This window comes from Aulonocara stuartgranti (genome assembly GCF_965226115.1).
Source record: "Aulonocara stuartgranti genome assembly, chromosome: 17".
Taxonomy (NCBI): domain Eukaryota; kingdom Metazoa; phylum Chordata; class Actinopteri; order Cichliformes; family Cichlidae; genus Aulonocara; species Aulonocara stuartgranti.
The window spans coordinates 14,510,573-14,523,541 of NC_138953.1; positions in this window are offsets into that span (position 1 = coordinate 14,510,573).

Below are 12,969 nucleotides of genomic sequence, written 5' to 3' on the forward strand. Positions count from 1 at the left end.
TTCCAGGCATTTGCTGACTAGTGTCTAGGCCTGTTCAACTGACACCGTATTCAGGAATTTTAACATGTGAGTCCATGAGGACTGATTTCCTTTTGGAACCAGCCTCAACTATCCATTAGAGGAGATTCACTTTTTGGTACTTCATTTTAAGCTTCAGTTGTTGCCACTTCGTGTATTTTCTGTTGTCATGTTTTGGTTTTCAAGAGTGCAGGGAAGTGTGTTCTTCCTTGATGAACAAACTGCTATGCCTCAAGAGTTGGCGGTTCGTCTTGTAATCGGAAGGTTGCCAGTTCGAGCCCTGGCTCTGACAGTCTCGGTCGTTGTGTCCTTGGGCAAGACACTTCACCCGTTGCCTACTGGTGGTGGTCAGAGGGCCCGGTGGCGCCAGTGTCCAGCAGCCTCGCCTCTGTCAGTGCGCCCCAGGGCAGCTGTGGCTACAATGTAGCTTGCCATCACCAGTGTGTGAATGTGTGTGTGAATGAGTGGATGATTGAATGTCGTGTAAAGCACTTTGTGGTCCTTAGGGACTAAGTAAAGCGCTATACAAATACAGGCCATTTACCATTTAAAAACATTTCCACCTCTGTTTCTTTCTCCCAAGAGTAAGCTTGCATGCATAAGTCTTGACACATTTTTGTTTCTTTTCTTTTTTTCCACTTTGAGCCTGAACATAGTCTCACAGGATGTAAAATATTTTTTTTAATATCACACAGCATGTTCAAAAGATTAACTTGTGTTGTCTCTTTAAATTATTCCTTTCATATTGTTCTTTTCACACAATAAATAGCCATACTGTTATTCACGTTTCCTTCACTGTCAGTGCTCTCATTAACAATGCTTTTCTTTCTGACTTCATTGATGTTAGTGTTTCTTTTAGTGAATAAAAAAAATAGTGGAACGCAGAACGAGCAGGGAAATAACACCTCAGAGTCTTACAGTCAGATCCTAGCTGGAATCTAAAATGCCTGTTGTAACTACATGGACAACAAAATACTGCTATTGTTGACCTTGAGGTGTACTTGGCAGTCCAACAACCGCCGCTTCACTCAGTTCATCAGTCCAACTCTGCGCGTACTACTACTTGCTGTGATGTGAATACACGCAAGTTTTCTTCCATTAAAGTGCAAGCGTCTCCTCAGCTCTGACTCCTATCTCATCTTTCTTTCAGTCGGTGCCTAACTGGATATTTGTCTTCGTTCCGGATGCTTTTGATCCTGCTGCCTACCGTGCTTCCCCTTCATCTTGCTGTGATCAGCTCTCTGAATGACCTTTACATTAGTTAGGAGTGCTGCGCTGAGCTGTGCTTTGTGATGAGTCGGATTCTTTGGTATACTCGAGGGCACGGATGGCTGCAGCAGTTAGGGCAGCCTTGAGTCCTAATACATGGCCCTGCAACTCAACAGCACAGGCTCCTTATAGTCAAACATACTCAGCATATTCAAGCATATTTGCTATTATGCAAAAAAAGTATAGATTCTGCAAGTGTGTGTTTACATAAAGGAGACAGTTGTGCTTGTCTGAGCAGCATAGTTGAACTGTTCCTAGGCTTTTTGAAAGAAGCTATTGACTGCATAATAAAACACACAGAACCTAAAGCAGCAGACCTTTTTCCTATCAAAGCCAGCATAACATTTCTAGTCAGGCTATGCTGGAGAAAAACAATGATCAGACAATCTCGAGTTATGCGCTTGCTAGGGATGGTAATTGATAGGGGTTTAATGATACTAATGCCATTATCGAATATGCTTATTGATTCAATTCTTTTTTTTATCAATTGCCATATGGTTTCTTGACCAAGTTTTATATAAGGAAACGAGTAAACGCCAGCTACTGGTAGACAGAGCAGTCAGCTGAGACTGCAAGACTAGTCTAACTAACCTGTGCACTGCCTGGATTGATTACAAGAAGGCCTATGACTCTATTGCCCCATACCTGGATCCTGGAATGCCTAGAATTGTACAAGGACCCAACATCAACAGGACCCTAAGAGCCTTCTTCAGGAACTCAATGAGGATGTGGCAGACAACACTAGAGGCCAACTTCAAGCCCATAGCACAAGCCAGTGCAGGATCTGCCAAGGAGATGTGCTGTCCCACTGATGTTCTGCCTGAAGCCCCTCAGTGAGATCATTGGCAAGACTGACTATGTATCCCTACTACGGAACAGAGTAATTGTCCTGAGGTCTAAATGGGAGACGCCCCCTAGGGTGGTCGAGAATGACCAAGCTAAGATCCTGTGGGACTTCCAGATACAGGTGGACAAAATGGTGATGGCTAATTAACTGGACATAGTAGTGGTGGACAAGCAGAGGAAAAGGTCTGTAATGATAGATGTAGTAATACCGAATGACAGCAACATCAGGAAAAAGGAACAGGAGAAGCTGGAGAAGAACCAAGGGCTCAGAGAAGAGCTGGAGAAGTTGTGCAGGCTGAAGTTAACAGTGTTCCAAGTTGTAATTGGAGCACTTGGTGCAGTGACCCCCAAGCTAGGTGATTGGCTCCAGCAGATCTTGGGAAAGATACTGCGCAAGAACCCTCCCAGGCCTCTGGTAGAGGACCCGAGCTTGAAGGATAAAGTCCGCCTGCAGGGGCGAAAGGGGAATTTACAGTGGGGCAAAAAAGTATTTAGTCAGCCACCGATTGTGCAAGTTCCCCCACTTAAAATGATGACAGAGGTCAGTAATTTGCACCAGAGGTACACTTCAACTGTGAGAGACAGAATGTGAAAAAAAAATCCATGAATCCACATGGTAGGATTTGTAAAGAATTTATTCGTAAATTAGGGTGGAAAATAAGTATTTGGTCACCTCAAACAAGGAAAATCTCTGGCTCTCACAGACCTGTAACGTCTTCTGTAAGAAGCTTTTCTGTCCCCCACTCGTTACCTGTATGAATGGCACCTGTTTGAACTCATCATCTGTATAAAAGACACCTGTCCACAGCCTCAAACAGTCAGACTCCAAACTCCGCCATGGCCAAGACCAAAGAGCTTTCGAAGGACACCAGGAAAAGTATTGTAGACCTGCACCAGACTGGGAAGATTGAATCTACAATAGGCAAGCAGCTTGGTGTGAAAAAATCAACTGTGGGAGCAATCATCAGAAAATGGAAGACATACAAGACCACTGATAATCTCCCTCGATCTGGGGCTCCACGCAAGATCTCATCCCGTGGGGTCAAAATGATCATGAGAACGGTGAGCAAAGATCCCAGAACCACACGGGGGGACCTGGTGAATGACCTGCAGAGAGCTGGGACCAAAGTAACAAAGGTCACCATCAGTAACACACTACAACGGCAGGGAATCAAATCCCGCAGTGCCAGACGTGTTCCGCTGCTGAAGCCAGTGCATGTCCAGGCCCGTCTGAAGTTTGCCAGAGAGCACATGGATGATACAGCAGAGGATTGGGAGAATGTCATGTGGTCAGATGAAACCAAAGTAGAACTTTTTGGTATAAACTCAACTCGTCGTGTTTGGAGGAAGAAGAATACTGAGTTGCATCCCAAGAACACCATACCTACTGTGAAGCATGGGGGTGGAAACATCATGCTATGGGGCTGTTTTTCTGCCAAGGGGACAGGACGACTGAGCCGTGTTAAGGACAGAATGAATGGGGCCATGTATCGTGAGATTTTGAGCCAAAACCTCCTTCCATCAGTGAGAACTTTGAAGATGAAACGAGGCTGGGTCTTCCAACGTGACAATGATCCAAAACACACCGCCCGGGCAACAAAGGAGTGGCTCCGTAAGAAGCATTTGAAAGTCCTGGAGTGGCCTAGCCAGTCTCCAGACCTCAACCCCATAGAAAATCTGTGGCGGGAGTTGAAAGTCCGTGTTGCTCGGCGACAGCCCCAAAACATCACTGCTCTCGAGAAGATCTGCATGGAGGAATGGGCCAAAATACCAGCTACTGTGTGTGCAAACCTGGTAAAGACCTATAGTAAACGTTTGACCTCTGTTATTGCCAACAAAGGTTATGTTACAAAGTATTGAGTTGTATTTTTGTTATTGACCAAATACTTATTTTCCACCCTGATTTACGAATAAATTCTTTACAAATCCTACCATGTGGATTCATGGATTTTTTTTTTCACATTCTGTCTCTCACAGTTGAAGTGTACCTCTGGTGCAAATTACTGACCTCTGTCATCATTTTAGGTGGGGGAACTTGCACAATCGGTGGCTGACTAAATACTTTTTTGCCCCACTGTATATATAGGTGGTGTGAATTATTAAGGGGGAAAAATCCAAACCTACATGGCCCTGTGTGAAAAAACAACGACTCAGCAACGACTGACAGAAAAGTGGAACAGTGGTGAACCTTCCTAGGAGTGGACTGCAGGACTCACTTGCCTCAGTTAAGGTCAGTGTTCATGACTCCACCATAAGATTAGGCAAAAATGGCCTGTATGGCAGAGTGCCAGAAAACATTTTGCTGATCCCAAGGATGTTTGGGAAAATACTCTGTGGATTGATGACGTTTGGAAGGTGTGTGTCCCATAACATGTGGCTAAAAGTAACATAGCATTTCAGCAAGGGAACATACCAACAGTAAAATATGGTGGTGATAGTGTGATGGGCTAGGGCTATTTTGCCCTAACCCATCACACTAAACCACACCAAACCTTTTGCTGAATGTTTGCTGTGGTAAATGAACCATGAATTCTGCTGTCTACCAAAACATCCTGAAGGAGAATGTCCAGCGATCTGTTTGTGACCTCAAGCTGAAGCACACCTCAGGTCTGCAGCAGGACAATGATCCCAAATACACATCAGAACGTCCACCTTTGAATGGCTTAAGAGAAACAAAATGAAGACTTTGGAGGGGCCAAGTCAAAGTCCTGACCTGAATCCAATTGAGATGCTGTGACATAACCTTAAAAAGGTGGTTTATGCTCAGAAACACTCCAATGTGGTTGAATTATAACAAATCTGCAAAGATGAGTGGGCCAAAATTCTTTCACAGGGCTGTAAACGACTCTTGCCAGTTATTGCAAATGCTTGATTACAGTTGTTGCTGCAAAAGGTGGCCCAACCTGTTATTAGGTTTAGGGGTCAATTTTTCACACAGAGTCATGTTTGTTTGGATTTTCCCCCCCTTAATAATAAACACCTTCATTTAGAAATTGCATTTTTTGTTTATTCGTGCTATGTTTGTCTAATATTTAAATTTGTTTGATGATCTGAAAGTGTGACAAACATACAAAAACAGGAAATCAGGAAGGGGGCAAACACTTTATTCACATCACTGTATGGACAAACAAGGACTACTGAAATTGATGCGTCCTTTTTGTTTTATTTTAATAAATGGTTTAAATTTATCAGCTGGATGACATTCTCTTCTTTGCTGATACCTAGAAAAGACAGGGCCAGATCTCACCTCGCGCTACATTCAGTGGTGGTTAAATGAGATTCTTCTTCAGTATTTTATCTATTGTACATATTAACCGGCATCTGTGTGTGGACAGCAGAGAAAGAATTTCATTGTACAGAGAAATGCTTTTTCTTGGTACACATGACAATAAACGCTTTGAATCTTCAGTGGCTGCCATGCAAGCCTGAGTAGACAAACACTGTCCACCATTACTAATATAGCACTACACTCTGTAAAACATGGTGTTTACTGGTTATCCTTTTCCGATCTGAACACATTCATCTTCTCTGTGTTTAGTCAGGAAGCTTCCAACAGGAAGAACACCAAATATCCTTCTTAATTGACTGGAAATCGCTGTGATGTCTTTCTCCTGAGCCTCTTGACAGCAGGATATGACGAATCAGCGAGAGTCACATCATGAAGGACTTACTGTGTCATTTCAGCTTCATTCTGTCTTAATGTATTTTATTTTTTATTAAACTGTAATATTTTTTATTTTATTTTATACATTAGAGTTTTTCAAATTCTGATTATGCCAGTTTTTGGCCACTTTTCTTTAAATAAATCACTTACTTAACACCTGCATTAAAGGCTTTTACGTACATCAGCATTCGGCTGTGAGTCCCACATTTAATACAAAAAGTTCCTCTTCACCCATGAGAAAAAGGCTTTTATTGCTCCCTGTCTCCATAGCACGTCAGTTATGGCTTTCATACCCATATGCTCTTCCAATTACTTATCAGTATTAACATTCATAAATGTGTCATTAGAGCACACATGCTGGCCTAATACAGTGTTCTTTATGGGTTGGGAAGGTTTTGGCTGTCATCCCAGCCTGACATTCATCCGCAACAGTGGATGTGATGATCTTTAGATAATTTTTTTAATTTGTATGTCAGCTCCTGTGGGACTCTGATCTGCATCCATCTATAAACACTATTGGCTGGCGATGTTACATCTGCATAATTTAACGATGGAAAGGTTAACTCTAGCCCTGTAATTTGCAGCTTCAATTTTTCTTTCCCCTGAGTGGTTTATATGTCTCTGTTCGCCTTTAGTCTTCAGCAAACACCCATGACAGCTGAGATTTGTGAGGGGAGTGAACTGTGTGTGATGCAGAAGATTGAAAACAGGCTATAGAAAGTTGGTGCGTGAAATCTGATAAAGGAAGCATGTTGTGTGTATATCATACTCAGGGAGAACCTTCCCAGTGGGGCTGTAGCTGATTTATCCATCACAATAAACCCAGAGATGAGTTTAACCATAATGGGACCAAGGGATGTGGCTTTTAGTGAGACACCAAAGATCGATCCCCCACAGACTGCAGATCCTCGATGCAACTGGTGGCTTACTGGTAATTTCCTACTTAATGTGTCATGCGAATAACGCAGCCACTGATTTGCAACCTTAATATTGCTGCTTTGAGGGACATGCATTTAGTCAAAGGTGCATTCTTGTTTCAAAGGCAGAACCATGAAAATCTCTGTGAATTAGGTCTGGAATGAAAAAGACTCTCCTGACTGATCTGTTACATCTGCCAAATGAAGAAATAAAATTGAAGAAAACAATCAGAAAGCACTAACCTCTACCAACACTGTAGAATCATCTCAAAATGTTATTGTACTTGAGTACATTTTGGGAGGCTTTTAGTCATTCTAGTGACATTAGTTTGCCCGTGGTAATGTTAGCTGGTGCACCGTTGTGGTGCAGGTGTATACACGATCTTCTGCTTTGCATTAAGGATCACCACCTGGGGACATTTGACTCTTTCTCTTGTCCTTGTCCCTCCAAATGGCCACGGCCTTCCTATATGTTCACTTCTAATTCGGTCCAGGCTTGGCACTCACAACACTAATCTCGGCATCTTTAACCGAGATACTTCCAGCTCTCACCAAACATTCCTTTCACTAATAATATTTTTCTTTTTCTTTTGTTTTCAATTTCAATTTCATTTTATATTTCTAATAAAACATTGCCCAGACTTTTCCCTAAATCGGGATCAATTTGCTACAGCCTTTCTAAAGTACTTTGGGCAACTGTAAAGAATAAAGTGTATTATTGCTTTCTTAAAACCAACACATCAAGATACAGCAAAAGTAAATTAGCTCTCTGAGAGCTAAACCATCATAGGTGGTAACCCAAACCCTAGCCCCTATGCATTTTTTCTATTTGTTTCAGTTAGAATTATTACTTTCTATATTGCTAGGACTTAGAAAAACATACATCCTTCCAATTTCTTACGCTTATCCAATTTAGGGTCGAAGGGGGGTCAAAGCCAGTCCCAGTTTACATGGGGTGAGGGGCAGGGTGTGCCCTGGACTTGTCACCAGTCTGTTGCAGGAATAACGCAGAACAACAGACAACCATTTGCACTTACATTCATTATGGGCTATATAGAATCACCAATTAGCCTAACCTCACTAATCTCCTGTCTTCAGACTCTGGGAGGAAGCCTGGAGAGAACCCATACAAACATAGGGAGAACATGTCAACCCCACACTGTATGTTTTTCTAGAGTTTGGCGTGGGGTGGTCAGCAATGGCTTAGAACTCAGATAAGGTATATACAAGGCCGATGAGCAGGTCACATCTGAATCAAGTCACTGGCTGACTGAAAAGTGGATCTTTAATTGAAACGAATCCACATTCACATGCTCACCATTCCTGCTCCCTGCTCTCTCTACAGAGTAAAATGTCATCTGCAGTCATCATCCACAGAGACACTCGCCTGATCTTTTCAGTCAGCCTGCCTATCACCAATGCAAACAGAAAAAGGGAAAGTTTCCTGCCAACTTCCTAATGCGACACTACTCCTCATCTCTAAGTACTAAGGCTGGACAGTCATTCTGACATCAGTCACTGGATTCTGCAATGTGAAATGGATTAAAAAAAAACCTTAAAGAAGTCCAGTTGCTGCTACCATGACCTGAATGACTGAGAACCTACAAAGATATAAAGTTGTGGGATTTTGTTGTTGTTGTTGTTGTTGTTGTTGTTGTTGTTGTTGTTGTTGTTGTTTTTAACTACAAGGGGTCATATTTGGATGAAAGGGTAGATTGCAAGCAGCATCTACACATGCAGTAGTGTACAACAGTCTTGAAACATGTCCAAACATATATGACAATACAGTGTATAATTAAAAAAAAAAAAGTTTGTAGAACTTTAGTGTGCATGAAAGTCAATATTTACTATGATATTATTCTGAACTGTATTATCAAAAACTTTCTTGCCTAAGGAACAGTTCCTGCTTCAAGAGGAGTTCTTCGTGCTTCTTGCACAAATTGGACCAATATCTCAATGAAATGCTCCAAATGGTACCAACAGCACTAGCAGGGATGAGGGGTATAGTGCAGTGACTGGACTTAGCTGAGATGAAGCTGTAGTTTTCAGAGTCAGCCTAAAGTGGGCACACTTTTAGGAGACAAAGCTTTTGTAACTGTGGCCCCCAGATTGTGTGCTATATAAATACGATTTTACTACATACGAAACTGCAATCTTTACAAACATTGTATTGCTTATTTGTGGCCAGAATCCATACTCTGCTCACTAATCTTTACCTCTCTTCATAACTTTCTACAACTTCACTGTAGTTCATCAGCTTCATTGCTCTATTGTTAATGCTGATGCGGTGAGCTTGTATGCACATGACAGACAATTCCAGGTAATGCTGCACCTTAAAGCAGTGGTAATTAATGGCAGCCATTCTAATGGAATGAATGTGTTTATCTCCTTCAGCGATAATGATGATGAATGCATGGCTTTGAGTGTTCAATTAAGAGACACCATTAGAAAGGGAGGAAATGTGTATGGTTTGACTCATTCATTTGATTAAACCAAGACCTCTGAAACTCTATAGCAACAGTGACAAAACAGAAAGCTCAATTCTTTAGAGAAACAACATCTAAACAGAGGAGCTCAGTGCATCCTCTCTAAAAGGTATATGAGTCAGACTTTGGATGAGACCACAATTGGGAGCCAACCTGATATCCTCATTAAGCCCAAAGAGGAGATGTAATGAGGTTTCTGAACTGTAACACGGTAGTGCCAAAAGGTACAACACAGCAGAAAGGTTTATGTTTATGACATCAGTCAGTCTGTGTTTAGAAAATAAACTGGCTTAAAATAAACTTCCTTATGGACAGTAGTGAAGTTTTGGGAACTTTTTGTAAACCTACTTTCAGAAACTGAACCTGTCATTTGTTTTTAAAATAATATTATATTTTAAAATAGCTCTTTCAGAAAGATCACAACACACTTCATGCTTAGCTGAGCTGGAAATAAATCCAAAGTACACATAAGAACAGACCTAGTAAAAGGACAGTGAAGGGACTTCAAACTTCATCAAAATATCATGTGAAAATGCAAAAACAAACATACTCAATTACTCATTGTTTACTGTCAGCCAAATGACAGCAAGGTGTCCAGGTCCTGTGGCTGCAATACAAGGCAGAATCACCATAAAAACCTCATTTGTGCTGCCATGTTTCTTTCTTTCTTCCTTTCTTTCTTTTTTTTAAATTTATTTTTAATAGAAGAAGCTTTATCCTGGAAACCCATCTAAACAAGCAGGGGTGATAAATTAATTTTCCAGAGCTTGTCTTTGTTAGTTTACTTTGAGCACTGCACAGTGTGACCTTGGGGTGACTTTGCACAAATGTCCACTCCTGAGAAGATTGTGGCCTTGTGTTCACACACAGCTGAATGGTCCAGACCAGAAAACTGCCAGAATTTGTGTTTTTATAGAGGCAGTCACACTTGCTGACATCATTTAATCAAGTACATTTGATCAGCAACACCTGGCTGTGTCATTGTCGTCTGAGTCCTCCTGTGGTGGCACCTGCTTTCTCTCGCTATCTCTCTCGCTCTCCCTCTACTTTTTGCTACTCCATCCCTTTTCCCCGTCTGAGCAAGTGTGACCATGAATGGTCATTAACCAATTTCTTCCATCAGTGGGCATGGTCTTTGGAAACTCTTGGTAGGCCCGTCTGTCGTCCATCAACAATCAAGCTCAGTATTTGAACTCTGGCTTTACCACTGTACACTGCCAAATTGTTAACCTGCTCTTGTGGTAGTGTTGTTCAGGTTTTCTGTGTTCAGGTCCGTTTTCTGTGAATAACTCACTCACCTTTAAAGCCCCGTTCAGTTCTGTTCACAACACCTCTGGAGAACCCTCCTGGAGCCCATTAAATTACACTCTCCCGTTTCCTTGAGGGAAAAGCGAAGTCCTGTCACAGTAATCCTGCACATAGATAGGGAAGTAGGGAGAACTAGCTGAGTAAACCTGCTTTTTGCTCAGGAAGTGGACCTAAAGCCATAATGAGCCCAGATCAGAGATTGTGAACCTTTTCCACTAAGTCCCCTGCACGCACAAGAAGAACATGCAAACTCTACATATAATAACACACAGCAACATAGGGACAGATGGACTTCTTCATGTCTTTTATTTATGAAACACCCCAAACAATCAGTTAAAGAGCAGGACAGTGGACAATTGCCTTTGCTTTAACTTCTTTTATCACTAACAACTCATATCAGATGTTTCCTAGTTGTTTATAAGACAATGTAACAACAGGGTGGAATTTTGGCTGCTTTCATGTACAAATCTCTTTCAGATAAGTAATGCTTCTTGGATGTAAATTTGAAGAAATTTCCTCTATGAATTCCTGTAATACAGTCATGTGAAAAAGACTACGCACAGGACTACACAAAGTCCTGTGGAAAACAGTACACCCTATGATTTAATAGGTTGTAAAATCACCTTTAGCAGCAATAACTTAAAGTAATGGTTTTCTATAGACTTTATTAGTTTTTCACATTGTTATGTGGAAATCTTGTCCAACTCTTCTCTGCCACATTTCTTCAGCTCAATGAAGTTTTTTCATGTACAGCTTTCTTTAAGTCCCACCACAGCAGTTTACTTGGGTTGAGGTCTGGACTTTGATGGGGCCATTGCAGTACCAAGACTTTTTCCTTTTCACCTTTGATGCTAGAATACTTTGTATAAAGAGGAGTTCACGGTCAACTCAATGACTTCAAGGTGTCTAGGTCCTGTGGCTGCAAAACAAGGCAGAATCATCACACCTCTCTTTGTCCCCAAACATGATGCTGTGTATTATGGCCAAACACTCGGCTCTTGTCTCATATGTCTGGGTGTCAGTACCCTAAAACTCTTGTCATTTCTTCATATGCAACTTACAAACCTAAGCTGTGCTGCCATGTTTCTTTCTTCCTTTCTTTCTTTTTTTATTTTATTTATTTTTAATAGAAGAAGCTTTATCCTGGAAACCCATCTAAACAAGCAGGGGTGATAAATTAATTTTCCAGAGCTTGTCTTTGTTAGTTTACTTTGAGCACTGCACAGTGTGACCTTGGGGTGACTTTGCACAAATGTCCACTCCTGAGAAGATTGTGGCCTTGTGTTCACACACAGCTGAATGGTCCAGACCAGAAAACTGCCAGAATTTGTGTTTTTATAGAGGCAGTCACACTTGCTGACATCATTTAATCAAGTACATTTGATCAGCAACACCTGGCTGTGTCATTGTCGTATGAGTCCTCCTGTGGTGGCACCTGCTTTCTCTCGCTATCTCTCTCGCTCTCCCTCTACTTTTTGCTACTCCATCCCTTTTCCCCGTCTGAGCAAGTGTGACCATGAATGGTCATTAACCAATTTCTTCCATCAGTGGGCATGGTCTTTGGAAACCCTTGGTAGGCCTGTCTGTCGTCCATCAACAATCAAGCTCAGTATTTGAACTCTGGCTTTACCACTGTACACTGCCAGATTGTTAACCCGCTCTTGTGGTAGTGTTGTTCAGGTTTTCTGTGTTCAGGTTCAGGTTCAGTTTTCTGTGAATAACTCACTCACCTTTAAAGGCCTGTTCAGTTCTGTTCACAACACCTCTGGAGAACCCTCCTGGAGCCCATCAATTTACACTCTCCTGTTTTCTTGAGGGAAAATCCTCTGGCTTATGGAAGCCAAGTCCTGTCACAGTAATCCTGCACATAGATAGGAATGTAGGGAGAACTTTAGCTGAGTAAACCTGCTTTTTGCTCAGGAAGTGGACCTAAAGCCATAATGAGCCCAGATCAGAGATTGTGAACCTTTTCCACTAAGTCCCCTGCATGCACAAGAAGAACATGCAAACTCTACATATAACACACAGTAACATAGGGACAGATGGACTTCTTCATGTCTTTTATTTATGAAACACCCCAAACAATCAGTTAAAGAGCAGGACAGTGGACAACTTAACACTAACAACCCATATCAAATGTTTCCTATAGTTGTTTGTAGGACTGATGTATTTATTGTTATTAGATGTATTCATGTCAAAGTTTTTAAAGGTTCCCTTAATCCTATCCCTCATACCATGCAGCATCTGAACTAATTTAATGTCAAAACTCTGACATTCACAAAACTTATTTTTTGGCTATTAGTTTACTTGTGTGCTTGGGTGCAATTGCATTACTCATCTTAGTTTCAGATCAAGAGCAGCAGCCCCGATATTTCATTTCTAAAATTTCTTGATATAATTTTTAATTTGTAAATGCAAGGCTTCCATTCTATGCCTCCCCTGTCTACCACATGTGCATCCA